Genomic DNA, 27,733 nt, shown 5'->3' with positions numbered 1-27,733 from the left:
AGCAAAGCAATAGAGTGCATTACTCAGACACAGGAAGAATATTATCAAATAGCACTACCCATTAAAAATTGTCATAAGAATATATGTTGCCGCCAATGTGATTAAGGGAAAATGATGTTTTTACCATCCGTCCTCTAGTTTTTATGTATATCCGCTAGTAGATACAAAGGTGATACAACAGGCTAGGAACCTGAAACAATGACATTTCCATGAGTATTTCTGAGGTACTCATATATTTACAAAGCTATTAAAATGTGAATGCCTGTCCTGCATAAGATGTGTCCTCCATCCTCGTTCAGCTTTTTTATCCTCTTTCTGAACTTACAATGATCGATATAGACAAGAGGGTTTGGAGTGAAAGAGGGGAGTCATTGATGTATAGACATCATTTACATGTCTTTTGCATTTTATATTTTTATTTCTTTCACTATTTTAGGAAATTTGTTTTAGAAATATTTCATCTCAAGAGAAATTTGTTTTAGAAATGTTTCATCCTGCCCTTCCTTCCCTCCTTTCATTCTCCGGAGGACCTCAGTGCATGAGTGCTGTCCACCCACTAGTGCTGAAGCAACCCAGAACCCCAAGCACGCCAGGCTGCCTCTTGGGATATGACGGCACAGCTGGTGGCTTCTCCTGAAGCCTACAAGAGAGTAGTTGAATTGTTTAAGATTTATTCATGGGTAAAAAGTATCATTAAAAATTATATCAGTATCTCCTGAACTTCTAACCTACTTCAGTAATACTAGTTTTAGTTTATTCAAACTGTTACAGCAAAATACTATAGACAGGATAATTTATAAACAACAGAAATTTATTTTCTACAATTTGAAGGTTGTAAAGTTCAAGGTAAAGACACCAACAGACTCAAGTGTTTGATGAGGACTTAGCTCCCTGAACCTTTCTAATAAAAGTACAAATTCCATTCACTGTGGCGCTGCTCTCATGATCCAGTTTTCTTTAAAACCCCTACTCCTCATATCATCACCTTGAGGATTAGGTTTCAACATATAATTCTCTGGGGGGGGAACATACATTCAGATCATAGCAATACTGAGTTAAATAATTGTATGAGAAATAACTAGAAAGTTTTTGAGGCTTTGGCTTCTTTACGCAACAACTATATTTTATAAGCTCCCCGTATTATTTACATAAAGTATAAAATGTTATTTTTATATATATGTATTAAAATAAGAGAGATAATTGCTTTTGTATTTCTTAATAATCACAATATAAGTATATAAATATATTGTGAAGTAAAGCATTATGTGGAAATTTTAAAATGTTCTCCTGAATTAAATTTTCTAAAGATAAGGCTGTGTGAAACATACATTTGGTTTAAATAAATTTTAAAACATCATATCTCAATAACATTAAATATTAAATAAAAACATCCAATCAAAAAAGGCCAGATATTTGGAATACTTCTTTGGATATACAATTGAATTTTTCAGAAAGCTTATAATGACTATTTATACTTATTGTTTTCTAGAACATGTTTACCAAGCTTTTTTGTTTCTTTGCATTAAAAATATCTGCTTTATGTCTACTCCAAAGTAAATCAAAAAGATTTACCATTAGTTAATTTTTATTAGAAAACTTTTCCTACCCAATTAAACCTGACAATCAACTCTTGAACTCCTATTAGTGTTATTTATGTGTTGAGATAATAAAGTCATATGGCCTCAAGAGGAAGGCAGTAAATAAGATGAAGGAAATAAGGTAACTGTAGAGGTATTACAGCGTAGACACAATAACAGAGAGCTTGAAACTCATGCCCAAATGATTGTCACCACATTATAATTCAAAACTAGTATTACTAGATAAAATGTTTTTAATTTTTAAAACTATTCTATACATGCATATATTTAAAAATGAAAAGTGAAATCTTAAGTTTGTGGGTTTTTGTTTTTGTTTCTGTTTGTTTGTTTTTTGGTAGAGTGAGGTGAGTTACATAAAACTTGCTGTTTGTGATTGGCTAGTCTCTTCTGATATGGGCTGCCAGTTTCCCTAGAATATCCAGTGAATTAATAAAATTGCTGTGTATAAAATTGATGCATAATTAAATAATAAAGGCAAACATTGGGTTTCAAAATAGACAAATATTATTATTAAAGTATGGTCACTTAACTATTATTTGAAAGATTTCATAATGGAATGTCTAAATAATGATCGAGCTTTACATTATATATTCTTTTTTTAAATTTTTTATTGCATTTTAGGTTTTGGGGTACATGTGCAGAGCATGCAATACAGTTGCACAGGTACACACATGGCAGTGTGTTTTGTTTGCTTTCTCCCCTTCACCCACATTTGGCATTTCTCCCCAGCCTATCCCTCCCCACCTCCCCCACCCACTGGCCCTCCCCTTTTCCCCCCAATAGACCCCAGTGTTTAGTACTCCCCTCTCTGTGTCCATGTGTTCTCATTTTTCATCACCCGCCTATGAGTGAGAATCTGTGGTGTTTCATTTTCTGTTCTTGTGTCAGTTTGCTGAGAATGATGTTCTCCAGATTCATCCATGTCCCTACACACGACACGAACTCATCATTTCAGATTGCTGCATAATATTTCATGGTGTATATGTGCCACATTTTCCCAATCCAGTCTATCATCAATGGGCATTTGGGTTGATTCCAGGTCTTTGCTATTGTAAACAGTGCTGCAATGAACATTCATGTGCATGTGTCCTTTATAGTAGAACGATTTATAGTCCTTTGGATATATACCCAGTAATGGGATTGCTGGGTCAAATGGAATTTCTATTTCTAAGGCCTTGAGGAATCGCCACACTGTCTTCCACAATGGTTGGACTAATTTACACTCCCACCAACAGTGTAAAAGTGTTCCTTTTTCTCCACATCCTCTCCAGCATCTGCTGTCTCCAGATTTTTTAATGATCGCCATTCTAACTGGCGTGAGATGGTATCTCAATGTGGTTTTGATTTGCATCTCTCTGATGACCAGTGACGATAAGCATTTTTTCATATGATTGTTGGCCTCATATATGTCTTCTTTCGTAAAGTGTCTGTTCATATCCTTTTCCCAATTTTGTATGGGCTTGTTTGTTCTTTTCCTGTAAATCTGTTTGAGTTCTTTGTAAATTCTGGATATCAGCCCTTTGTCAGATGGGTAAACTGCAAAAATATTTTCCCATTCTGTTGGTTGCCGATTCACACTAGAGATGGTTTCTTTTGCTGTGCAGAAGCTGTGGAGTTTCATTAGGTCCCATTTGACTATTTTGGCTTTTGTTGCCAATGCTTTTGGTGTTTTGTTCATGAAGTCCTTGCCTACTCCTATGTCCTGGATGGTTTTGCCTAGATTTCCTTCTAGGGTTTTTATGGTGCCAGGTCTTATGTTTAAGTCTTTAATCCATCTGGAGTTAATTTTGGTGTAAGGTGTCAGGAAGGGGTCCAGTTTCTGCTTTCTGCACATGGCTAGCCAGTTTTCCCAGCACCATTTGTTGAACAGGGAATCCTTTCCCTCTTGCTTGCTTTTGTCAGGTTTATCAAAGATTGTATGGTTGTAGCTATGTTGTGTTGCCTCTGATGCCTCTGTTCTGTTCCATTGGTCTATATCTGTTTTGGTACCAGTACCATGCTGTTTTGATTACTGTAGCCTTGTAGTATAGTTTGAAATCTGGTAGTGTGATGCCTCCCACTGTGCTCTTTTTGCTTAGAATTGACTTGGCTATGTGGGCTCTCTTTTGGTTCCATATGAAGTTCATGGTGGTTTTTTCCAATTCTGTGAAGAAAGTCAATGGTAGCTTGATGGGTATAGCATTGATTCTGTAAATTACTTTGGGCAGTATAGCCATTTTCACAATATTAATTCTTCCTAACCATGAACATGGAATGTTTCTCCATCTGTTTGTGTTCTCTCTGTTTTCATTGAGCAGTGGTTTGTAGTTTTCCCTGAAGAGGTCCCTTACATTCCTTGTGAGTTGTATTCCAAGGTATTTTATTCTTTTTGTAGCAATTGTGAATGGCAGTTCATTCTTGATTTGGCTCTCTCTAAGTCTGTTATTGGAGTAGAGGAAGGCTTGTGATTTTTGCACATTGATTTTGTATCCTGAGACTTTGCTGAAGCTGCTTATCAGTTTCAGGAGTTTTGGGGCTGAGGCGATGGGGTCTTCTAGGTATACTATCATATCGTCTGCAAATAGAGACAATTTGGCTTCCACCTTTCCTATTTGAATACCCTTTATTTCTTTTTCTTGCCTGATTGCTGTGGCTAGAACTTCCAGAACTATATTGAATAGGAGTGGTGACAGAGGGCATCCTTGTCTAGTGCCAGATTTCAAAGGGAATGCTTCCAGTTTTTGCCCATTCAGTATGATATTGGCTGTTGGTTTGTCATAAATAGCCTTTATTACTTTGAGATATGTTCCATCGATACCGAGTTTATTGAGAATTTTTAGCATAAAGGGCTGTTGAATTTTGTCAAATGCCTTCTCTGCATCAATTGAGATAATCATGTGGTTTTAGTTTTTGGTTCTGTTTATGTGGTGAATTACGTTTATAGACTTGCGTATGTTGAACCAGACTTGCATCCCCGTGATGAATCCTACTTGATCATGGTGAATAAGTTTTTTGATTTGCTGTTGCAATCAGCTTGCCAATATTTTATTGAAGATTTTTGCATCTATGTTCATCATGGATATTGGCCTGAAGTTTTCTTTTCTTGTTGGGTCTCTGCAGGGTTTTGGTATCAGGATAATATTGATCTCATAGAATGATTTGGGAAGGATTTCTTCTTTTTGGATTATTTGGAATAATATCAAAAGAAATGGTACCAGCTCCTCTTTGTGTGTCTGGTAGAATTCGGCTGCGAACCCGTCTGGACCTTGCCTTTTTTTGTGTGGTAGGCTCTTAATTGCTGCCTTGACTTCTGCCCTTGTTATTGGTCTATTCATAGTTTCAGCTTCCTCCTGGTTTAGGCTTGGGAGGACACAGGAGTCCAGGAATTTATCCATTTCTTCCAGGTTTACTATTTTATGTGCATAGAGTTGTTTGTAATATTCTCTGATGATGGTTTGAATTTCTGTGGAATCTGTGGTGATTTCCCCTTTATCATTTTTTATTGCATCTATTTGGTTGTTCTCTCTTTTATTTTTAATCAATCTGGCTAGTGGTCTATTTTGTTGATCTTTTCAAAAAGCCAGCTCTTGGATTTATTGATTTTTTTGGAGGGTTTTTCGTGTTTCAATCTCCTTCAGTTCAGCTCTGTTCTTAGTTATTTCTTGCCTTCTGTTGAGTTTTGAGTTTTTTTTATCTTGCTCCTCTAGCTCTTTCAATTTTGATGATCAGATGTCAATTTTGGATCTCTCCATTCTTCTCATATGGGCACTTATTGCTATATACTTTCCTCTAGAGACTGCTTTAAATGTGTCCCAGAGATTCTGGCACGTTGTGTCTTCATTCTCATTGGTTTCGAAGAACTTCTTTATTTCTGCCTTCATTTCGTTGTTTATCCAGTCAACATTCAAGAGCCAGTTGTTCAGTTTGCATGAAGCTGTGTGGTTCTGGGTTGGTTTCTGAATTCTGAGTTCTAACTTGATTGCACTATGGTCTGAGAGGCTGTTTGTTATGATTTCAGTTGTTTTGCATTTGTTGAGCAGTGCTTTACTTCCAATTATGTGGTCCATTTTAGAGTAGGTGTGATGTGGTGCTGAGAAGAATGTATATTCTGTGGATTTGGGGTGGAGAGTTCTGTAAATGTCTATCAGGTTTGCTTGCTCCAGGTCTGAGTTCAAGCCCTGGATATCCTTGTTGATTTTCTATCTGGTTGATCTGTCTAATATTGACAGTGGAGTGTCAAAGTCTCCTACTATTATTGTGTGGGGGTCTAAGTCTCTTTGTAAGTCATTAAGAACTTGCCTTATGTATCTGGGTGCTCCTGTATTGGGTCCATATATGTTTAAGATCATTAGCTCTTCTTGTTGTATCGATCCTTTTACCATTATGTAATGGCCTTCTTTGTCTCTTTTGATCTTTGTTGCTTTAAAGTCTATTTTACCAGAGATGAGAATTGCAACTCCTGCTTTCTTTTGCTCTCCATTTGCTTGGTAAATCTTTCTCCATCCCTTTATTTTGAGCCTTTGTGTATTCTTGCATGTGAGATGGGTTTCCTGGATACAGCACACTGATGGGTTTTGGCTTTTTATCCAATTTGCCAGTCTGTGTCTTTTGATTGGTGCATTTATTCCATTTACATTTAGGGTTAATATTGTTATGTGTGAATTTGATACTGACATTTTGATGCTAGCTGGCTGTATTGCCTGTTAGTTTTTGTAGATTCTTCATTATGTTGATGCTCTTTAGCATTTAGTGTGATTTTGGAATGGCTGGTACTGGTTGTTCCTTTCTATGTGTAGTGCCTCTTTCAGGAGCTTTTGTAAAGCAGGCCTAGTGGTGACAAAATCTCTGAGTACTTGCTTGTTTGCAAAGGATTTTATTTTTCCTTCACTTCTGAAGCTCATTTTGGCTGGATATGAAATTTTGGGTGGAAAGTTCTTTTCTTTAACGATGTTGAATATTGTGCCCCACTCTCTTCTGGCTTGTAGTGTTTCTGCCGAGAGATCTGCTGTGAGTCTGACAGGCTTCCCTTTGTGGGTAACCCGACCTTTCTCTCTGGCTGCCCTTAGAATTTTCTCCTTCATTTCAACATTGTTGAATCTGACGATTATGTGCCTTGGGGTTGCTCTTCTTGCGGAATATCTTTGTGGTGTTCTCTGTATTTCCTGCAATTGAGTGTTGGCCTGTCTTGCTAGGTGGGGGAAATTTTCCTGGATAATGTCCTGAAGAGTATTTTCCAGCTTGGATTCATTCTCTTCATCCCCTTCTGGTACACCTATCAAACGTAGGTTAGGTCTCTTCACATAGTCTCACATTTCTTGGAGACTTTGTTCATTCCTTTTTGCACTTTTTTTCTCTGATCTTAGTTTCTCGTTTTATTTCATTACATTGATCTTCGACTTCTGATATTCTTTCTTCTGCTTGGTCAATTCGGCTATTGAAACTTGTGCATGCTTCACGAAGTTCTCATATTGTGTTTTTCAGCTCCTTTAATTCATTCATATTCCTCTCTAAGTTATCCATTCTTGTTATCATTTCCTCATATCTTTTTTTTTAAATTCCTTAGTTTCTTTGCATTGATTTAATACATGTTCCTTTAGCTCACAAAAGTTTCTCACTATCCACCTTCTGAAGTCTGATTCCGTCATTTCGTCACAGTCATTCTCCGTCCAGCTTTGTTCCCTTGCTGGTGAAGAGTTTTGGTCCTTTCTAGGAGGCGAGGTGTTCTGGTTTCGGGTGTTTTCCTCTTTTTTGCACTGGTTTCTTTTCATCTTTGTGAATTTATCCACCTGTCGTCTTTGTAATTGCTGACTTTTCGATTGGGTCTCTGAGTGGACGTCCAGATTGTTGATGATGAAGTATTTTTGTTACTTGGTTTTCCTTCTACCAGTCTAGCCCCTTTGCTGTACAACTGCTGAGGTCCACTCCAGGCCCTGCTTGTCTGGGGTGCACCTATAGCAGCTGCAGAACAGTGAGGGATGTTACCAGTTTCTTTTTCTGCTGTCTTTGTCCCAGAATGATGCCTGCCAAATATCAGCCTTTTAGATATAGAGGGGTCAGGGAGCTTCTTGAGGAGACAGTCTGTACTTTATAGGAGCTCAAGTGCTGAGCTGTGAGCTCTGTTGTTCATTCAGGGCTGTTAGGCTGCTATGTTGAATTCTGCTGCAACTTAACTCATAATAAAAACGCTTATTTTTTCAGATGCTCTGTCTGTGGGGGGGGGGCGGGGGGTTGTGGCTTTTCTTGTGAGTGTCCGCCTCGCTGTCCTGCCCAGCTAGGAGGCAGTCTAGTCACTATTTGCCTGCCGAGGCTCCGCCCTGCTGCTGTGAGGTTCGCTCTGTTGCTGCAGGCTCTGCCCTTCTGCTGCAGTCTCCGCCCTGCTGCCATGGGCTACACCCTGTGGCAGAGTCTCTCTGTTGTTCCGGGTTGCCTCAGCAATGGCAGGCTGCATCAGCAATGGGCGTATACCTCAGTAGGGGCTGATTGCCTCAATAATGGCGGACGCCCCTTCCCCATGGAGCTGCACTTTAAGAAAACCTCCTCACCGGGAGCATTTGGAATCACCGTTTTGTTTGTCGCACTGCGCTACCCCAAATGCTGTGTCCCTGGGATTTCCTGGGCTGGCTCACTGTCCAAGTCCCATTCAGTCTCAAGTTCAGCCCTCTCAGGTCTCAGTTTGCCAGTTCAACAGGGCACCTGTAACAGTGCACTTTTGTATGGAGCACTGTGGAGCGCCTCTGCACTCCGGTGCGGGCTGGAGCCACACCAGCTGCCGGCTACACCAGCCAAGACCTCTGCCTGGCGTCCCGCATCTCTTTTATACTTGGGAATTTCCCCGTTCTGTGGGCAACTAAGATCCATTTGGAAATGCGTCCCCAACTCACCCTCTTCGTGCATCCAGTGAGAGCTTCAATTCTGGGTTGTTCTCACAGCACCATCTTGAGTCCTCCCTATATTTTCTTAATAATTTATCTCATCTCTTGGTTTTAAGGGTTGGATTTTTTAAAGAAATGAGGAAGAAAGTTGTGAGAGCACACAGAAAAGCCATATAAAATATTCCTTCTTTCCAACTTTTTAATAGTGTGAGTTATTAGTCATGTTATAAGGCAGGGTGTAAGCCTTTGTCTGCCACAGGACTTGGAGAAGGGAAGACTACTTGTGTTTCTCTTTTGTTTTATTCTTTTATATTTCAATTTCATAATCATCTATCAGCCAGGCATTATGGAATGATCATGTGTCCCACTCATTGCTTAGGATTGAAATATAACTGTGAAGCAGCAAGAAGGAACATAGCTGGATGTTTTTATTAAAGCAGGCAGTAATTAAAACATGATAAGTACTGGGGAAAGAGACTATAATGTTCCATCACTCTCTCTCTACTAAATAATATTATCAATTATTATTCACTAGATAGTTCATGGTTCAGTATTATTCTTGGAAATGTGTTGATGATGGTGATGATGATTTTAAGACAGGTTTTACTCTGTCTCCCAGGCTAGAGATTAGTGGCTGGTTCACAGCTCACTTCATCCTCCAACTCCCACACTCAAGCCGTCCTCCTACCTCAGCTTTCCATGTAACTGGGACTATAAGCACTCTCTACCAACCCACAGCTAATATTTAATTTTTTAATAGAGATCGGATCTCACCATGTTTCCCAGGTGGTGTCAAACTTCTGGGCTTAAGTTAGCCTCCCGCCTTGGCCTTCTAAAGTGCTGGGAATACAGGTGCAAGCCACTATGCCTGGCCGATTATTATTTTTATGTATGCAAATTTAAGTAGCTGAAAAATAACTGAAGTATAAGCCTTTACACTCAATTCCCAATAAAGTTCTACTCAAAAAGATCTGAACCCAAATACATCCAATTTGATCTTCCCATAGCTATTATGCAATCTTTATGAATTCTGGAAAACTAAATCTTATTACTTGAATAGTATTTGCATTGTAAAATATTTGCTTAGAAGACTGATACTTTTAAAAAAAAATTATGTGAGAGGATTAAGGTAATTCACTGCATGGAACTGCTGCGACTGTGATGCTCAGACATTGAAACATGTTATCATATTGCCTCTGTTTTCCATTTAAGATGTCTGAGTAAGTAGTCCTTCACCAGGTCTGTGGGAAATATTTGATTTGCCTGAGATAAGTATATGGCCCTAAGTTAAAGCTCAGATAAAGAGGTGATGAGATGAGAAATTAGTTCTATTTAAATCTCTTCTGCAATTCCTTACAAACCTTACCATAATCTAAAAAGAGAATCTTCATAAAACTGTTTTTTTTTTCTCTTACAAAGTATTTATTTTCAGGAGGAACTAAATAAAAGCTTAATATTGTTGCAAATTATATTCCCTTTGTTTATCCTGTAAAAATGTTAGGAAGCCCAGGCTTGCTATTGAATTGGAGGTGCCATCAGCAGCTTCCTGCTATCCTTATAAAATGTGAGCAGTTCTGTATGTCTTCTTTATTCTATACTTGTGTACTCCTCTTTAATGTGTACCTTTTTGGTGACCTTGTAACACAGTTTGAATTGCTTTAAATGAGTAGTTCTTAAGAATTCCCAAGAAAAGTAAAAGCAACTTGCACATACTTAGGTCTATCATTCTGGTGGATACAGTGTTCTTTATTTAGGGATCTCCTTTGCCAGTAAACAAATTAGCAAAAAAATACCAGGGAGATTCTCTACCTGAGTCAGGGAGTGAGATGGCAGTTATCGGCCACTGGATTATCTTGGTTAAATTATCTAATTTATCAAAATCTTAATGTCCTTTTCTGTAAAGAGATGATAATAAAAAATATGTTGGGTTGTCAAAATTAATGCCAGTTTAAAATGTGTATGAAAATATTTTTTTAAATACTAAATAATTATCAGGTAATATTGAAATTGTTCTATGAATTTTTATCATGTCTCTGACAGTGAGGTCTGATACACTTGGCAAAAGAGGGTCAGCTTGAACAGATATGGCAATATAAAAGGTATGAGGGGCTCCAAATGAAATTACAGGAAAAGGGGATTAAATATGATTTTCTTTCCCATTTTCACAGATTGAGTTGTGGCTTTAAAAGGATCTTCTAACACAAGCTACTTCGGTGTGAATATTTTGGTGGTGCTTTCTCTTGACTATCACTGAGAATGTTGAGAAGTATAATTTGAGAAGTATAATTCGCATTTTAGAAGAAGCCCTGTAGAAGCTGGGTATCATTTAAGACGATAGCACAAGTCTTCTGCTGTATTTTAAAACATCAGCCCACATATTCTTCATCTCTATCTATCTATCTATCTACAAACATACATACATATATTCTGTCTCCCAGGCCGGAGAGTAGTGGCAGGTTCTAGTCATACAGAATATATATATATATATATTCAGGACCCATTACCTTAAAAAAATAGACTGGGACTACAAACATTGGCAGGGTTTAGTATGGTATCCAACAGCAAAATACCTCTTAGATAATGCTCTCTCACTTGATCGACTCTTGCTCTCTCATGACATTGTACAGAACTTCAGACTCTCAGATCTGCACAGCAGAAAGACACGCAGGCCTCCACATATAGTAAGAAACCTTTGCTCTTTCACTGTTTCTTTTTTTTTCTTTTTGATTCATGAGATATTTATTAAAATAACACATTTAGGGAAAAAAATCAATACCATGTATACATCATTACCGAAAAGTGTATACCATCATACAAAAAAAGATTTTATTTGGGGAAACTGTTTTCTAATTTATGGCAAGTTTTACTTTCAGAAATAAAACCACAGAACAACACAATCTAATTCAATCTTAAAGGCTGGCATGCTGAGCAAGGAATGTTCTTATTCTTTGTAGGAGCTCCTTCTTTACACTGTCAGGTACCAGGGCTCTCCCTTTTGGAGTGATTTCAGCCACCAAGTCATCAACAGTAACGTGTTCTAGTCCTTTTTTGTTAATTACCTCTTTACAGTGTGCCTTCAACTGATCTTTCCAGCCACATTCAATTAAGTTAGCTCTCAGCAACTCTTTGAGACGTTCTCTTTCTTCAGTTTCTATCAACTTTTCGTTAATTGCTGCTCTCATCTGTGCATCTTTGTTATCTTGCTAACCACACTCTTCGGCTGCCCGGACTTAGACCCTCCCACTGTTTCTTGCTTCTACCTCAATGCATACCCAAAGAGTTTGTTCCAGGAACTTCCTTTATAACGTCAAAGTGCATGATTCCGTTCTTCCATGGAGCTATCCAATTCTTAATTAATTATTGCTATTTGGTCTGAGAGGTATTTTTCCTCAGTGGTTTATATGAAGCAGTTCTACTCTAAATAGTGTAACAATGTTCTGATGTAGACGACAAAAGAATCAGAGTTTGAACTATTTTGTTTTCTACTGTAGTATCATGTCCAGTTCAACCTTTTAGAAAGTAATATAGCTTTAATTTTCAGACGAAAAACAATAAAAGAGGAGTCATTATAAGATGTGAAAATCATTTGATTGCTATTATTGTTGTTTTGTCTTTTTGTGAAATCTTGTTTCCATATTTAATCTGTGCCTCATGCAGGACTCAGTGTTGTGGTAGATTGAGGAGAGAGAGAAACCAAGCACAGTTTGGCCTAGAAACAGTTTGCCATTGAGTTGAATAACTCTCCTTATAAAGAAAACAATTTGAGACCAACCTAATACTAATGCATTCTGATTTTTTTTCTCATCTTTGTTTAATTTTACTTTTAGATAAGTTAAAAAAAATAAGGCTTTTAAAATTTTCATTCACAGGGAGGAGGGTAAAAATAAAACAAATAACAAAATATTTTTAGAAACAACAGAGGCAGTCTAAGAAACTGTGGAGGCAAGTGCTTCTGTTTTAAAATCAGCGTTTTAGTAACCTACTTTTCAAAGTCTGAGATACTATTATTTGTAAGCTATTTATAGTAATACATTATCCAGGGTGTGTGTGTGTGTGTGTGTGTGTGTGTGTGTGTGTGCGCGCGCGTGTGTGTGTGTGTGTGCATGCTCACATGCATGTGTGCACATACATTTTCCTTTGACAATAAGAAATATCACAGCACTAAGTAATACCCAGTGACTAAATGGAGATTTTGTTCTCTTTTTGTTTATTTTTTTTGATCAGCTTGTCTTGGATGTAATCCAGAAACTCAAAATTAATCCAGAACTTCATCTCTTAGTATGCCCCAGATATTCTTCCTCAGTGAAGAAGATCAACCTGCAGTTCAAGCTTACTGATGTCCAAATATTAGCGACCTCCACCACTTCTTTCTTTCATTTCTGATGTAAGAGCCAACTAACGTGCTTTATTCCTTTAAAAAAAGAAAGAAGCAGTTAACTAAACATGTAGACATTGCTCAAATGCTGTGGGAAAGGCTGTATCACGATCTTCTCAGGCATTTAAAAGGGCATTTATATGAATAAGTGCAGTGCTGAAGTTAGGGAAAGAGGAGTTTCGCAGAATTCAGTGCAAATAACTAGGGCCATCAGTCAAATGAGCCTAAATCCAAGTCTATGGCAAATATGTTTAGGGACACGGCCCTTAATGAATATCCTGATTTCACCTTTGGTACCTCTGCAATATCCTGGTATTCCAATGGAGGAATAGATTTTAAATAACCAATTAAATAGAATGAGGATTTTTAATAGCTTAAAAGTTTATACACATTTTTTTTAAAAGTCAATTTCCACTGTGATTCCTAAACCAAAATTTTTTCTTTCCTTTAGTTGCTATCTCAGGTATGAGGAAATTATTCTTTATTTATTATAGCCTTTTCTATGACTCAGTTGGGTAAATGTCAAGCAGTGTTTGAGGGCAGTGAAAATAAGTGGGATTTTTACCTATTTATCTATTTACTCTTGCTTCATAATGATTGGTTCACCACTTGAATAGGAAAATGAATTTGGGATACTAACAACTTGGAGCTGCAGAAAGAGCCAATAAATGTCATTATAAGAGGAGATGGAGAAATCTCCATTGGGTGGTGGCAAGAAGAGTATCTGCTGGTAAGAAGAAGATAATATTATGTGATGGCTCAGACTAAAAGAAAAGGAACAGATATTAAAGACAAAAAAATGTGTTCTAGTCCTGATATATATATAATATATATATAATTTTTTACTTAGAAATTAAATAACATTTAACCTTTCAGAGACTTTTTTTTTTTCTTGGATGCTATTGGGTGCTCATTTTCAGTGATGACTTTTGACACTCAAATAAGATAATGTGTGCTGGATAGAAGTATCTTCTTTGCCTACAGGTATACCTATTTCCATTACAGGTAGGCTGCAATTGTAAAGAGAAGCAGGTAGGAATAAAATGAATTTGGAGAGATATATCTGACCATTTTTAAGAAAGTAATAACCATTTACTTTATTTATTAAAAAATCTAAGAAAAGTATCTTAATCATTTCTGCTTTATTGTCTATTTTCTTTTGTTTTCAGCCTAAGTAATTAGTAGAGAAGGAAAATTCTCTAAAACATGAATATATAAATAAGAAGACAAGATACAGATGCAATTTCATAGCATGTTTTATAATTTTGTCTTTTCTTAATTTTTGAACATTCACGTAGACTATTTTTTCTTCTCTTTCCCTAGAATAACCTTATCTAACAGCATCCATGCGGCTAAGTCAACTTTGCACTCTTTATATAAGTTGCATTTGAAAACAGCCTCACAGCTTGAAGAGGCAGCTCTAGGCAAAGGTTAGAAGTCCACACATTATTTTAGGTTAGTTCTCCTGTTACCCTATTCCTTCCAGCCAGCTATGCTCTGTATCACTTCCACATAACTATATTCTTAGTTTCTTATCTTCTTTGTGGTTTCAGGTATTACTCTAAGATTCATCACTGCTTAATAAATAATTTCTGGAGATCGATGATCTATTGAGATTCCGATTAATTCCCAAAGGTGAAATTTAAAGTTCAGTTATAATTGTACAAATAAATATTGGGAACAGGAGTTCTTCTCTTTTATAAATCTCCAAACTATATCACTATGCATCCTAAGCCTTCCATGTGCTAACTCACCCTGACTGCTAACTTGTCACTTGCTATAAACACCAAGGTTTTCCATCAAGGAAATGAATACTATTGGTATGGCTTCGTTATATAGGACTAGATACTTATTTACTGCTGAGATTGAGATAAGCAATAAAGGAATATTGGTGCTAAAGAACTATTATTATGTAATGCATATTGAATTTGATGCCAGACTGATATCGTGAATCAGAAATGCACTTTGGTTGGGACTTTGTATTATGTATACCACTTAGCATTTGTTCTTGTCTAGTTGTTTATTTATATAATATTATCTCTTTCAGTGCTAAAGAATGTGCAGCTTTTATACAGAAATTATTTTTCCTGACTGGATTTTTGTAATGATTTGCATTCAACAAACTCCTGCGGGTCTTAGCCATCTGAAAGATGTCCTGACTATCATTGTGGAACCCCTCACGTAGACAGACAGCTTGCTGCTCCCAAAGTAGAGTAGGATTCTATCTGTGATCTTGAATTCTCAGTTGAGAGCATAATCATTTCTATTTAATTTTCTCATTTTCTTTTTACTTTTTGTGGTAATTGAATGTATGAGGTGGTAGAGACTGCTCTCTTTGCTTGAGAAAAGCTGATCCTCTTTCATGACTTAAATATGTATTTAGGGTGTTCCATCAAATAGCATGTCCTGGGGCTGCGATACACAATGTCATATATTTTTTAAAAGCTTATTTTAAAATCACATCATGGATTCTAATTTATCACATGCTTCTGGCTAAATAGAATCTTTGGGTGCTCAGTTCTTTTGAAATGGATGCAGTTTATCTTGTAACCTCTGACTTGATTCATGAACTATCCAGAATTTTCATGCCATTTTAGGGGTGTAAATTGGGTTGGAAGCAAGGGAGTAGGGGTGTTGAAAATTGGGTTGGAAGCAAGGGAGTAAGGGTGTTATTTTGAAACTATGTTTACACAGGAGAATACATTATTTTTATTTAGAGGATATATAGATAGGTAGACAGAGAATAGACAAATACATACATACACATAGATCAGTTAAAAACAATATTTTCTAAAGGTGTTTTTGGCACTTTATGAAAGATGTAGGAAACCTCACTATTCATATAACATATTATTTCAGGTAGCTTTGACAAAACTGATCAAGATCCATATCTAGAATTCTCTTCAACTCACCTGTCCTAACTACTCCTGAATATGATTTCACTTGCATCCGTGCTTTACATAGCTTACGGATTTACGCAGGTTGTAGTTCACGTCCCTGTGCTCCTCCACCTCCCCTAGCAATTAGAAGACTTGAATCAGAAGGTATTTGGAGAAAGCTTTTTTTTAAGAAAAGATAAGGTAATATTTTAAATAGATATTTGCATGTGTGTGAGTATTACGTTCCTAGCTTTTATTTAATAGTCCATTATAAGGGGACATATGAACATGGTGCAACTACTCCTTTAGTCATTTGCACTATTAATAGTTTTTAATTAGTTAAATAGCCTGGGGAGATATTTTACATAATCTACATATTTAAGATGAAGACTTTAAATGAAAGTCAATTAAGTCAATCTTGGGTTACTTTAAATAATATGTGTAATTTAATTTAAATGGCATTAAATTTGAAATTAGTATTGATTTTAGAATAACAGTAAGATGGTGCTGGACTTTTGAATACATTTTACAAATTTCTCTTTACTATTGAGGACTTCTTAATAAACTAACCAGATAACATATACAGTTGCGTTGATACTATAATTGGTGATTTCTGTATTTTCAAATTTGCCTACTTGCTAAATTTATTCTTAACCCTCAAATTAATACTTGCAGTGCCTTCAAGGTCTTTCAAGGACAGGCACATATGCAGAGTGGCAGAAAATATGTCAGGAAAATCTGAGGTCAAACAAGGCAAAGCTTCACATTCATTTCAGCCCTCGTACTATAAACCATGTCCTTTTTGCCATCTATTTAGGGCCGCATTTTCTGTATTTCTGTTTATTTCGTTTATCATTTCACTCTTTGCAATGTCCTCCAAATGTAGTGCTGAAGTTTTGGCTCGGTTTCCTAAACTCAAGAAGGCTATATACGATATCTTATGGTAAAATTATGTATGTTAGAGAAGCTTCCCTTAGGCATGAACTCTGGTGCTGCTGGCTGTGAGATCAGTGTTATTTGTTCAACAAAGTATCTTTAAACAGAAACATGCATAAAATAATCTATCAATCAGTTTGTGAAAATGTAATTAGAGGCTTTCAATTATTTAACCCTATATCTTCCATAGGGGTAAAAATTCAGTATTCACAAATTCAGTGTTTCAGGCAACTAGACCATTAGCTAAATGATAAACATCATCTGTGTATGGTTTAAACATCTAAGCACCGGTGACTTTGTTAAAATTAGTTTGCTTTATCCGTTTCCCTGTAAAAGGCTGTTTGTGGAAGTATATCTGATATGACTGAGGCAAGTGGCTTTTCCGTTTTTTGAGAGAGGGTAAATAAAAGGTTTTAGTTTCGCAGTGGCTCACGCCTATAATCCCAGCACTTTGGGAAGCCGAGGCGGGTGGATCACGAGGTCAAGAGATCGAGACCATCCTGGTCAACAAGGTGAAACCCCGTCTCTAGTAAAAATACAAAAATTAGCTGGGCGTGGTGGTGCATGCCTGTAATTCCAGCTACTCAGGAGGCTGAGGCAGAAGAATTGCTTGAACCCAGAAGGCGGAGGTTGCAGTTAGCCAAGATCGTGCCATTGCACTCCAGTGTGGGTAACAAGAGTGAAACTCCGTCTCAAAAAACAGAAAAAAAAATTAAAAAATTAAAATTAAAAAATTAAAAAGGTTTTAGTTCATTTTTCATATTTTCTTCACTGCTCTGCATTGATCTCCTGTTGACTTTAAATGTTTGATCACAGGTCAGGTTGTAGACATGAAGTGGGAGAATGGCCTCAATCCTATAAAAATTATCTGTAGTTTTATATGTGAGAAACGGTTTTATACCTTAGGGTATAAATTAATCACCACCTAGAGTGAGAAAAGAGTTTCTTTGGTTCCAGGTCATGATGTACTTTGAACAGTTATATGTGCATGGGGGTTTTCTGCTTTATTTGAGGATTTTTTATGGGCTCATAGTCGTGATAAGACTAAAAAACTCACCCTCACAGTCAACACCAAGATTACGTTTTCTGATTCTTTTATTTCCCTACATACATTACCTATATAGCAAAAGCCTCCCTTATGGTTACCTTTTATCCACGGGAAAGGAAAGAAAGACACTATCAAAAATCATACATCTCAGATGAGATTCAGCATTAAAGAGCTTATGAAATACAGACCCTAGAAACTCTTCATTAGCTTTGCTTTGGTGATTGAATTCATCCAACCATCAAAGAGAAATCTTTTGCTGTTGCTACAAATGATTTATTCTGAAGGCAGACTTGTATTTGTAGAGCTACATATGCAGTCAGATTTTATGCTTCCTTTATTGGTATCCAAAGATTTGTTTGTAATTTAGTGCTACCTTTGCTCTCTTGCATTACATGTCTGAAGAGAGGAAATAAGGAGCTGGAGTCATGATTTTTTCTCTAAGATTTTGGAAGCTGTTTACTTACCCAATATCCTTTTTTTTTTTTTTCTTACTGTAGCACTACAAAATTCTCTGAAAAACATGTTCATAGAAAAAAAATGCTGATATGGCCTCAATTTAATCAGCATGAACAGTAGCACTATCATAACTCCTGTGTAGCTAGTAAACCACTCTTGTGACCATCACAAAAAATATTCTGATGAAACAGAAAGTGAGTAAGGTCTTTGGACTAGCAAAGGCATCTTTGATAATAAACACTGTTTTCTCAGTTGTCTCTAGATAATAATTTAATATGTTAATAATTATTTGTAGTGTGAAGTTCAATAGTACATTGAGCTATATTATAAAACTTTAAGGTCATTTCTAATGACTGGGGGTTAGGATTCTATATTTTAAAGTTTTGACTTATCATTATAAAACACTTACCAGGTCAGGGTAGAACTGAGGTGAGAGTCCAATAGCATTTTTCTTTTATGATTTCTTCTCTAAAATGCCAATATATACAATAGAAATGCTGATAGTTTTCAAAATTTTTATTGTAACTCTATAACAATTTAAAAATTAAATATTTTGCTCAATAGTTATCTTTGACATTCACAGAACACATTGAAATAGAGCCTTCTGTTACCTGCCTTTTGAGGGCAGATATGCAGTCTTCACAATTCATAATTGTGACCAAAATCTTATCAATATGTTCAGGTAATTAGGATAAGAGTCAATTATAAAAAGAGGGTACTTATGGAGAATGGGAGCCTCAGTAACTATGAAAATCTATGAATGTTTTAGCAAGGATTGCTATTATTTGCATTTCCTTGGGACAGCAATGTACAGACTTAACATATCTACTTTTCTGTCTTTCAAACACATGCCCAGTGGCTATACTGAGCCCAATTAGTTGCCTTTGCTGAAGCTTTCAGCCAATTAAGACTGCATGATCCCTCATAACGAAGCTTGGTTACAAAATCATAAAGAGACTTAATAAAAGACTTTTTACCTCAATTCACTACCCTAGTCTTTTCACCAGCAATTTTTTTTTAAGTGGCCACTTCATATCAGAGGTCTTTTTGTTTCTTGCCTTAGAACATTGTTTGATATCTAAATAAAATTCAGTTCTTACTCCACCCTATAAGTCTCCACGTTTATGTAGCTTCTATCTACTTCTTTGAGATACATTTATCAATCCATCTACCTTCCGTCTATAAAGTATCCTCCTTATTATTCATTATTGACTTTGTACTTTATCTCCCTTTGTCAAGAAATTCTTTGCAGATATTTTCATGGCTTGCATCCTCACTTCATTAAACATCTCTTAGAAAGACCTCAGACCACACATTAAACTCAGTACCCTTACAGTGCTTTATTTTTATTCATAGAACTTTCAACTACCCGAAAATATCAATTATCTATTTACTTATTGCCCACTAGAAGGTAATCTCTTACAAAAGTTGACATGGGTTTTTTTGCTTGCCGATTTTTCATTGTATTTTACGCACCAAAAAATGTACATAGTGCATTGTAGGTACATGATAAATATTTGTTGAGTAAATGAATAAATTAAACAATTTCATTGCCAGATTATTCTTTTTATCTTTTTGCTTCATTCGCATCAGCAGCAGGGACATAGAAACATTGCAACTAAAATAAGGTAAGCCAAGATTATTTAAAGCAGAAAAGGAGTATGTGTATGTATTATTTAGACAACAGACCCTGACAGTGTAAAAGAGCCACACCAGGTTCAAATCCTGGCTGTTGAGCTTGCTAATTGTGCAAACTTGAGCAAATTATGCAACCTCTCTGTACCTCACTTTTTTCTTCTATAAAATGAAGTTAGTCGTAGGACCTCCTATTTATTTCATTAAATTAAATTATTTTAGAGATTAAGTGGATTAATTTAGGTAAGGCCTTTGGACAAGTGTCTGTTATGCAAATACTTATTTCATTGGCTACTATTGTTAGTCTCTGGGTTAAAATATCTGGACAAGGGAAAAGACTGCTTTTGTATACGCTAGAGAGAAAAGTTTTTATAACATTTGTAACCTACTGGGGGCTGAGGTGTTGTTGAATGATATTGACTGTAAGAATTTGTTTAGAATATATAATCGGCTGTCTGTTTTTGCTATCCAGTGAACTAACAAAGACAATGAAATTTATTCCAAATTTTCAAATGCCTCCTCCTGTTGGAATGAATAATTTAAAAAATCTCTTTATGACATAATCTGTTAACATGAATTTAACAGTTTTTAGTTCACCTGCACAAATTAGCCATTTATGTTGCTTCGTTTAGGGAAAATGTTTATCCATATTTCATTTTTGGAAGCTAGGAAAATGCAGCATACTTGGTAATAGGAGAAAGGAGGTGGTTATTCACCTCCTGTCTTTGTACCCCTCCACATCAATAAGCGAATGCCAATCAATATCTCTAGGTCAGACCTACCTCTCAGCAAAACATGATGCATACACAGAAGTGCAGATACACAGGCATACATTCAGTGACTGATATTGCTTATCAATCATGGTTCATTCCTTCAGAAGAGCTAAGATGCCTTTGGGATCCTTCCTCATACAGCACTCCAAGCACCCACTCCACCAATCAGAACTGATATACTTTCTCCATGAACATGGTTTCTCACCAGCTTTGGTTTCTCACCGGAGCTCCAGAACAGTCCCGGCACAGAGTAGGTGCTTAGTAAATACTTGTTGAATAAGTGACCACAATCATTTTCCACTTGTGATTTAGCTGTTTTTTTTTTTTTAATTTCAGATAATAAAATCATGTTGTTAAGGCAAGGTGTGATGTCTCCATACACGTAAGAGACACTGAGAAGGTAATACCTCACGTTTCTTATGTTGCACCTAAGGTTTTATAACTGAGATAAAGAATGTTAGTTATAGGACTTCTGTTGATCCACCTGTTGTGCGAAATTGTTTACTCCTCTGCTTCACTGGCTGTATCTATGGCTGAGTTTATGGTGGTGGAAATAAATTTTAAAATCTTCCCGGGTCTCCACCTCAGCCCAGGGATTTTTACATGGCCTATGGTCTCATTCTGACATTCACCCTTATACTTATTCAGCCTCTTCTGGTGTCTTAGTCTGATTCACACCTTTACTTCCCCTTTATTTCCTCCTTCCTAAAGATCTGAGAAATCACCCTGGATCGTCAACATGACCTTAATCTAGGACTTTCTTTTCTTCCCCTTTCTAGCTCTGCTCTCTCTGCTTTGGGAACCATTGCTCAGACAGGTGACCTGGTATATGGGCAATACTTCCTGGATATTCTACCTGCACAGTGTCTCAGCTCTCATATTCTAACACTTGATCTAGATATAGAGTGAATAAAATCATTTGCATAGAACGCAAACACACACTTTGCTCTTCACAGTTGTAACCACCTAAAACTCAATGACACCAACATAAATGTTAAGTTCATAGTTCTGCTGCCAGGTACATCTAATCTGATGTTTTGAGAATTGCCCCGTTTTAGGGGATATAAGTGTACTTAAAAGGTCACAATAAAGACATGTCACTCTTTGTTTCCCAAATGGTTTCTTATTTCAAAAAGCCACTGAGTGCGTGTAATATATATTGAAGAATAATAGTCCTTTGCACATATTTATTCAACATGATATTAAAAATATTAGAATTTCTGGATGTGCTGCTCAGGTCTTGCATTGCTAATTACTGGAATTTTGCTATACTTTGTTTTGAGTGGTAGAATATATGTTGCTATTTAAGAATTTATAAATAAGCCCAAGCATATCTTAATGAGAAATTAATTTTATTGATATAAACAAAAAGAAGGGAATTTGAAAATTTCTGCTTGTGTTCTACCTAATATTATAGTTTAGGGGTCTCCTCCATACAATGGGTAACTCAGGATTCTGGGACAATCGCCCACACTTCTCTGTGCCTGAATTTCATAATCCATAATGTCTGGGAACACCTAACTCATATAGTTTTTGTTAAGATCAAAGACATTGACATATATAAAGTTGTTAGTAAAGTGCCTGGAATACAATGAATACAAATATTTGTTAGATATAATTGTAATTATTCGTATTGCTTCATACACATTTTACTCTATATTTAAGCCTTAATCCGTTTTCTGGAATTAAATTTATAGAATATAGATTTTTCAGGAGGTAATTTTCTCTAAATTATAATACATCATTATGTTTCTTTGAGTATAACAAGTGTGAAGTGAGAGGAACAAAGAAAGGATTGAAGACTGTTTTAAGAGATATTCTAATTCTTCTCTAAACATATCATTTTGACACAATAAATGTCTTATTTTCCATAATTATGCTTAATACAGAAAGGAAAACAAAAGATAAAATTATGTAGCTTGAAATGGAGGAGAGACATTCCTAATGTGGTTTTCCTTGGTATTTTTAAAGCACAAGGAATGAGCTGTGCCATAAACCTGTGGTTAGACAATATTTCAATTATGGACAAAGATAAAGAATGAGAAGCATACCATATTCACCTGATGATTGTTAAAACTCCATCTTCCCCATGATCTTTACCTGTCTTTGTGTGGGATAGTGAGTGCTAATATATTTGAAAATCACTAGAAGACATGAGTATAACTCTTCAGCTACATTTCCCCTATCATTAGTGACAATGAAACATGGAAAGTGACTCCTATCATATGAGTTTTTAATTCAACTCTGATAATTTCTGAGGCTAAAAACATAAATGAAACCCAAGGGAAATATAGACCTCTTTGTCATAAGTCATAAAACTTAAATATGATTTGGTACTCAGCACCAGGAACATAATTCACAGGGTCCCATTCAGAATGAATATGCAAGCTTCTTGTTAAAAATTATTGAGATTTTTACTATGGCAACAACCAAACTTTAAACAAAGGGGGCAACAATTCTATGTTCAGGGTTACTGTGCAGGACCTACACCCATAAAGCTATCCACATTTGTACCATAGTGATTAGCAACCAAGAAATAAACTGCACAGAAATCCCAGAATGAAAGTCATGACACAGCGCTTGATCTTAACCTACTGTTATGTAATAAAAAAGTGTGATGTATCAGTTTATTAAATGATTCACACTGAGACATCATAGAATTATGAAAAATCATCTTGAACACTCTACATGTAATATTTTAAAGGATGAGTACAGACATCCCTACATTCCTAATTCTCCTGCTCAGTATCTCAAACTGATTAGAGAACACCTACGCACACAGCTTTCCCGAGATGTGAGTCTTCCTCACATACATCTGCAGAAGTTTGTCTCAAAGTTTGTTCTCAGTACTCCGACATCAGAATCACTCTTGGATGCCTGCAAATTTTCAAATTTCTCGGCGCTACTCCAGACCTATAATATTTCTGGGACTGGGTCTAGGAAACTAAACTTTGTACGAGGTTATCTGATAATATTTATCTATACGAAGAAACCACTGATCTGGAAAAACAAGAAAATAACAAGAAGGAAAACAAAAACTAATGGCATGCTAGTGCTGGTGCAACATGAGTCACCCAGTGTATTAGTTTGCTAGGACTGTCTTAAGGAAATACCATAGACTGGCTGGTTTAAGCAACAAAAAATTATTTTCTTATAGCTCTAGAGACTGGAAGTTCAAGATATAGATGTCAGTAAGTTTGGTTCCTCACAAGATGTTTCCTCTGTGCACAAACATCCCTAGTCTCTCTCTTTCTCTCTCCCTCCCTCCCTCCCCCCGCTCCCCGCCCTCTCATCCCCTGGCTTGCATAGGGAAATTTCCTCTTTTATAAAGAAACCAATCAGATTAGATTAGGGCCTACTCTAAAGGGCTTCATTTTTACTTAATCTTTCCCTTGAAAGGCTATCCTCAAAAATAGTCAAATTCTGATAAACTAGGTTAGGGCTTCGGGGTACAAATTTTAGAAGGATACAATTCAGCCCAAAGTACCCAGGCATCTAAAACTGCCACATGTCTTTGTCAGATTAGAAAAACTTGACCCTCTCCTACTTTGCTGGTATACTTTCTTTCAGAGTTATCTCTTTTTTGGTTTTGAATTTAGCTTGTTGGTCCTAGAAATTTTTATGAAACTCTCCCGGGGTTGAAGATATCTATTCTCAGAATTATTGTGCCTATGTTCTTGCATTAGAGTAATAACAGTGAATTCAGAAACTGAGAACAATTTCTGCCTAGTGGGACTGAGTTGGCAAATAAGTTAAAAGAGAATGTCTGGTCTAGTTTTGCTCCAATTAACATCACTACTCTAACTGCACTAAAATAGTATTGCAGTGCAGCTTGTATTGACCTATATTTCCTTTTGCTTAGATGACCCAACTTCTCACAGTCTAATATCCCATGATACACTTCTGTCTTCAACTGTCCTTTGCTTTTGAACTTTAAGTTCTGGGTACATGTGCAGAATGTGCAGGTTTGTTACATAGGTATACATGTGCTATGGTGGTTTGCTGCACCCATCAACCCATCATCCACATTCGATATTTGTCCTAATACTCTTCCTCCTGTAGACCCTCACCACCCGACAGGCCGAGGTGTATAATGTTCCCCTCCCTGTGTCTATGTGTTCTCATTGTTCAACTCCCATGTATGGGTGAGAGCATGCAAAGTTTGATTTTCTGTTCCTGTGTTAGTATGCTGAGAATGATGGTCTCCAGCTTCATCCATGTCCCTACAGAAGACATGAATTCATCCTTTTTCATGGCTGCATAGTATTCCATGGTGTATATGTGCCACATTTGCTTTATCTAGTCTATCATTGATGGGCATTTGGATTGATTCCAAGTCTTTCCTATTGTGAACAGTGCTGCAATAAACATGTGTATACATGTGTCTTTATAGTAGAATGATTTATCATCCTTTTGATATATATGCAATAATGGGATTGCTGGGTCAAATGGTATTTCTGGTTCTACATCCTTGAGGAATCGCCACACTGTCTTCCACAATGGTTGAGCTAATTTACACTCCCACCAACAATATTAAAGCATTCCTATTTCTCCACATCTTCTCCAGCATCCATTGTTTCCTGACTTTTTAATGATCGCCATACTAACTGGCGTGAGATGGTGTTTGAACTTTTACAGCCACTTTTCTTAAATAGCAAAGTCATGGTATTTGAAAAACAGAAGATACTTTTCTTAGACTTAGACTGTCTTCTTCTAGAATGGAGAATGCTTAACAAATCTCATCCATATACTTCCCTCACATAAACCATCTTTGCAAAAATCCAGTGGCAATTAACTAACATTAATGTAACTCTTTGTTTCCCCGCAGACAACATTTCCAGGTTGTTTTTCTCATCATTTGGTTGCCTACCTAATTGCTGTTGTAATTATTTTAAATATTTGCCAAATGTCAAAAATCTAGAGCAGTCTGATTTTCCTAATGTCTTTTTGTATTAGTCAGGGTTCTCTAGAGGGACAGAGCTAGAGCTAATAGGAGATATATATATGTGTGTGTGTGTGTGTGTGTGTGTGTATCCTGGAGAACCCTGACACACACACACACACACATACACACGTTTGGAAGTTTATTAAGTCACACAAACAAGATCTCACAATAGACCATCTGCAAGCTGAGGAGCAAGGAAGCCAGTTTGAGTCTCAGCGGATGCCAGTGCGAGTTCCAAAGCTGAAGAACTTGGAGTCCAATATTTGAAGGCAAGAAGTATCCAGCACAGGAGAAAGATGTAGGCTGGGAGGCTAGGCCAGTCTAGCCTTTACACATATTTTCTGACTGTTTTATATGTGCTGGCAGCTTATTAGGGGGCGCCCACTTAGATTAAGGGTGGGTCCATCTTCCTAGTCCACTTACTCAAATGTTGATCTCCTATGGCAGCACACTCACAGACTCAAGCAGGATTAATACTTTGCATCCTTCAATTCAATGAATTGACACTCTTTATTAACCATCACAAGTTTATCCCTTGTCAAGTTGAGCCTATACCATCTCTTGAGATCATACATAATCTTCAAATAAAGACAATACTAGGGTCACAATTATGCCTAACATAATAAAACTATCCTTCATACAACTGAAAACACACAAATCCTCAAGCCAAATGCTATTACATAAAGTTCATAATACTTACATTTTGATATGAAGTCAATAAATGTTATGTCATATAATAATGGAGAAAGGAAATAAAATGAATATAGTTCATTAATCCAAATGTATACATGCACAAACATATTTAAAAAAATAAGAAGGAAATATTTATGACACAGTGGGGTGCTGCTGAGAAAATACCCAGAAATGTGGAAGTGACTTTGGAACTGGGTAACAAGCAGAGGTTGGAACAGGGTAGAGGGCTCAGAAGAAGGCAGGAAATTTTGGGAAATTTTGGAACTCCCTATAGACTTGTTGAATGGCTTTGACCAAAATGCTGATAATAATATGGACAATTAAATCTAGGCTGAGGTGTTCTCAAATGGAGATAAGGTATTTGTTAGGAAATGGAACAAAGGTGACTCTTACTATGTTTTAGCAAAAAGACTGGCAGCATTTTGCCCCTGCCCTAGAGATTTGTGGAACTTTGAACTTAAGAGAGATGATTTAGGGTATCTGGATTAAAATTTGTATGTAGATTTCAGATGCCTGGGTGTCCAGGCAGAAGTTTGCTGCAGAGACAGGGCCCTCATGGGAACCTCTGCCAGGGCAGTGTAGAAGGGAAATGTGGGGTCAGAGCCACCACACAGACTCCCTGCTGGGGCACTGTCTAGTGGAACTGTGAGAGAAATGCCACTGGCCTCCAAACCCCATAATTGTAGATTCACTGACAGCTTTAACTGTGTACCTGAAAAAGGCACAAAAACTCAATGCAAGCCCCTGAAAACAGCCAGGAGGGGACTATGCCCTGCAAATCCAAAGAAATGGTGCTTCCCCAGGCCATGGGAGCCCATCTCTTGCATCAAAGTGACTTGAATGTGAGAAATGGAGTCAAAGGAGATCATTTTGCAGATTAAGATTTGACTACCCCACTGGACTATGGCCTTCAGTGGGGCCCTTATGCCCTTTGTTTAGCCCAGTTTCTCTCATTTGGAATGGCTGTATTTACACAATGCCTGTCCTCCCATTGTGTCTAGGAAATAACTAACTTGCTTTTCATTTTATAGGCTCACAGACAGAGGAGACTTTGGACTGTGAACTTTCAAGTTAATGCTGAAATGAGTTAAGATTTTGGAGTACCCTTGGGAAGGTATGATTGTTTTTTAAATGTAAGGACATGAGATTTTGAAGGGGCCAGGGACAGAATGAATGATTTGGCTGTGTCCCTTCCCAAATCTCATCTTGAATTCCAAGTGTTGTGGGAGGGACCCAGTGGGAGGTAATTGAATCTTTCCTGTGCTGTTCTCATGATAGTGAATAAGTCTTATGAGATCCGATGATTATGTAAGGGGTAGTTTCCCTGCACACACTCTCTTCTCTTATCTGCTACTATGTGAAACATACCTTTCACCTTCTGCCATGATTGTGAGGTGTTTCCAGCCATGTCGAACTGTAAATCCATTAAACCTATTCTTCTTCCCAGTCTTGGGTTTGTCTTTATGAGCAGTGTGAAAACAGACTAATACACTTTCCAATTAGAATAAATATAAAACTGTTTTCTCACCTACATTCTGGTGCTC

At 36.8% G+C, this 27,733-nt stretch overlaps 1 pseudogene; it reads right to left on the bottom strand.

Annotated features, from left to right (window-relative positions):
• Positions 1-11,169: 11,169 nt before the first annotated feature.
• Positions 11,170-27,733, bottom strand: part of LOC100410524 (enhancer of yellow 2 homolog (Drosophila) pseudogene) — a 71,561-nt pseudogene continuing 54,997 nt past the window's right edge.

The sequence above is a fragment of the Callithrix jacchus genome, chromosome 15 (genome assembly GCF_049354715.1).
Source record: "Callithrix jacchus isolate 240 chromosome 15, calJac240_pri, whole genome shotgun sequence".
In the NCBI taxonomy this organism is placed as follows: Eukaryota; Metazoa; Chordata; class Mammalia; order Primates; family Cebidae; genus Callithrix; species Callithrix jacchus.
The sequence above is the reverse complement of the archived record's forward strand: the minus strand, read 5'-3'. Positions and strand labels throughout refer to the sequence as shown.